Raw genomic sequence first — 4,086 nt, 5'->3', positions numbered from 1 at the left:
TCTGACAAATCAGATTTACATAGGTGATAAAAACTTCCCTCTTCATCATTATTCTACCGGTTCGTGTATTAATGTGGGCCTAATGATTGTTCTTATAAAATTGTTGCTGGGATTACTTGTTATAGCCTATAACATGCACATACAATAATATTTGATATATTTCCCTGGCTATATTTGATCTCATTTCAGTGATGCGAGGTGAGGTCCATGACTGGTGAACCCCCGAATCCTCTTCAATCGGATGTACAAATATATATAACCGCAACATAGAAGCTGATATTGAATTTTTCTTTACCTAAATTGAAACATAGTTGTTTTAAAAACTTTTAATTATGCCTCAATTAATTCTATAATGTTTAACAATACAACAGCAAGAAAAACAAAAGAATATTTAATATAAGGTCAAATCTAAAATTATTTTTTATTTTGGATGATCTCTCTTTTTTTATTAAAGCTGAAAGTAGTGTTATTATTTGTATATGAAGTCCATGTAAGCAGGTTGCATTAACCAAGTATTTTAAATCTCCCAGATGGTTCTCCCTCACCCTCGCATTGTGATGAAATTAAGGTAGCCATATGGTAATGAAATGTGTATGCCCCCCAGCAACTATCTGGATTTAGGAACCCACCCCCTCACCCCTCCGCAAAAGCTGGATCCCGTTTCAATGATTCCCGCTCTTAGTTTGACTATATGACATAAACCAATGAAACATGAAGAACTCTTTAATTTTCATTCAAATCACGCTATATGTTACGATGTTACCAGGTGACTATGAACCCATTCAAGCGCTGGGTAAATGCTTAAAAGAAATCAATGCATGGATGGGCCTAAATTATCTTCAGCTGAATCAAAACAAAACTAAAGTAATAATCTTTGGACCAAAGGAAGAGCATTTAAAAGTTAGCACACAGCTTCAGTTAATACAGCTGGAAACCACCAGTCAGGCTGGAAACCTGGGTGTAGTGATGGATTCAGACCTGAACCTTCAGAGGAACATAAAGACAGTAACAAGGTTGGCCTTCTATCACCAAAAGAACATCTCCAGGATTAAAGGACTAATGTCTCAGCAGGACCTTAAAAAACTAATTCATGCGTTCATCTTTAGTAGAATTGATTACTGCAACAGTGTCTTCACAGGTCTGCCTAAAAAGTGGATCAGACAGCTGCAGTTGATCCAGAACGCTGCTGCCCGCGTCCTCACTAGAACTAAGAAAGTGGACCACATCGGCCCGGTTCTAAAGTCCCTACACTGGCTCCCTGTAGCTCAGAGAATAGAGTTTAAAATACTTCTGTTAGTCTATAAATCACTGAATGGCTTAGCACCAAAATACATTACAGACTTGTTGTCAGTGTATCAACCACCCAGACCTCTCAGGTCTTCTGGCTCAAATCTACTCTGCAGAACCAGAACCAGAACCAAACATGGAGAAGCAACTTTTAGTTCTTATGCTCCACTAATCTGGAATAAACTCCCAGAAAACTGTAAAAACACAGAAAACCTAAATTGCTTTAGATCAAGATTAAAAACTTATTTGTTTAGAGTGGCCTTTGACTGGGCCATCTAGGCATGATTAGTTGTGTTTTCAGTCCAATTTTCCTTTCATTTTCTTGTCCATCATTCTATTCCCTTTATTTTATTTTACTTTTTTAAATTACCTCTGTTGTTTGATTTTATCATTTGATTTGTTTTTCTGTGTCTGTATCTGTGTTTATTTCCATTTGATTGTATTGTAATTGTATGTACAGCGCTTTGCGTGTCTCGTTGCTGAAAAGCGCTATATAAATAAACTTACCTTACCTTACCAATCGAATCCATGAAATATGCACAGTACAGCCAATCACATTGTTTTGCTTTTACATTCTTTTGAGATGTTAGCCTTGTATACAACTAAGCTAGCTAAAAAATAAACAAGCAAACATGGCAGAGGAACCGGAAAAAAATAAAATAAAATACAATCAGACAAAACTGAATTTCTTCATTTCAACAATGAAATCACAGAAGTCAACAACATCATCGAACCCAGGCCCTTCAGATCAAGGAGCAGCTCTGGGACCGGTGGGAGTGAGACAGCCACAAACACCGGTACAGTAGCTATTCACAGCTCCGGCTGTGTGGAAGCCTGTTGTTGGGCCATAGAGACGGGAAAAGCACCACAATTAGTCATTGACAAAAAGGAAACTGTCACAACGTTTGGCCAGAGAGAACATTATTTTAATGCTGAATGGTACAAAGGCAGGGAGTGGTTGATTTTGTGCATCAGCAAGAAGCGAGCTTTCTGTGAAATATGCAGATTTGCTCCTGTCAAACAGCTCATCACTTTTTCGAAAATGTGGAGATGTCGGCTTTGTAAAGATGGGGATAAACAACTGGAAGAAGTGCCCAGGCCTTCTGAACAGCCATGAAAATTCAGTTTTTCATCAAGAGAGTGTCCAAAAAAAGTGTGCTTACTTCAGTCAAACACCCATCAATATGCAAATTGACAAACAAATGCGCACTGAGCAGATCAACAGGAGAGATGGACTAATGGAGCAGCTGCGCTGTCCTCAGTTCCTGGCCAGACATGGGCTTGCTATCAGGGGCCATACAGAGGCAGAGAGCAATTTTCAAAAGTTGGTTGAACTCGTAGCTGAGAACGAGTCTCAGAAAATGTTTATTTTAACCGGAAAATATGCATCACATGAAACAATAAATGAACTTATACACACAATGTATAGGGAGTCTCTCGCCACCCTCTTGGCCAAAATGAAAAGTAAATCACAAAACTATGTAATCATTGTGGATGAAACATGTGAAAGTTTTTTGTTAACTACATTACTTGAATCGTTTTCTTTACTCATCATCTGTGTGTAAGAAGACTGAGTTACACATGAGCCGTGTGACAAAGCTGAGCATGTGCACCTGACAGTCAAGGTAGCCTACGTAATAACCATGTGCAAGGTGATGACACACCCCCACGGCCCCCCCACCTCAAAAATGTATCCGGCTCCACTGCTAAGGATGCTCTAGTTTCTGCCCAAAACTAACACTACATATTGCTGTGAACTACCCCAATGGTGGAACATGATGGTGAAAGGATCATGCTGTGGGGATGCGCGTTTTCAGCAGAAACAGGGTAGCTAGACTGTATCAGGAAAATGGAGCTAAACCAACACTTGGCTAAACATAAACACAAAAATCTATTAGAAGTTAGAAATGGCTTTGGACTGAGGTTCACCTTTCAATGGCGCATATTTGAGAAGTACAAGGAGAAGAATTTGCCATTTTCAAAAATCTTAGAAAAATAAAAAGTGACAAGATGTGTGTATTTGTAATCACCTCCGTTCCGATAGCCCGAAGTAAAATCCAATAGAGACAGTTGCTTTCAGAAGTTCCATAGTCCATGTGGTCATTTATTAGGGGTAACTCTGGGGGAGCTGCAGAGATCCACAGCTCTTGTGGGTGAATCTGTTGTCAGGAAAGCTACTATTTGTACACTGGCCTTTATTGAAATGTGGCAGGAAGAAAACTATTGTTAGAGAAAACTAGAAAGAGTTCCCCTTGAAGTTTCTCACCAGCCATGTAAGGAACACAGCAAACATTTAGATGCAGGTACCCTGTCAGATAAGACCAAAAGTGACATTTTGGCCTATCTACAAAACTATATCTGTAGCAGGAAACTAATCTAGCAAATCACTTTAAAAAGACTTTCTCCATGGTGAGACATGGAGGTGACAGCATCCTGACATGGGTATACTTTTTCTTAATAATCTTTCATAGTTATTCCAGCAGTGAAGCTTGACTAAATGAAACACCAATGAACAACCTGTTTTAGGTTAATTAGGAAACTGGTTGTACTGGAATAAATAAATAAATATATATTCGAATAAAGCGGGCTGAATGTAAATGCTTTACAGATTTTATTTGTAAAAAAAAAAATGTAAATCATTCATTATTTTCTTTCCACTTCGCATGTATGTACTACTTTGTGTTTGTAATGATAGGACCCAAAGAAAATACACTGAAGTTTGTATGTGACAAAATGTAATACCCAACCGTATATTACACTTATTCTACACGCTAGAATATGCTGCTGTGGAGCTAACTG

This window comes from Girardinichthys multiradiatus, chromosome 17, assembly GCF_021462225.1.
Source record: "Girardinichthys multiradiatus isolate DD_20200921_A chromosome 17, DD_fGirMul_XY1, whole genome shotgun sequence".
Taxonomy (NCBI): Eukaryota; Metazoa; Chordata; class Actinopteri; order Cyprinodontiformes; family Goodeidae; genus Girardinichthys; species Girardinichthys multiradiatus.
This window is presented reverse-complemented; position numbering follows the sequence as displayed.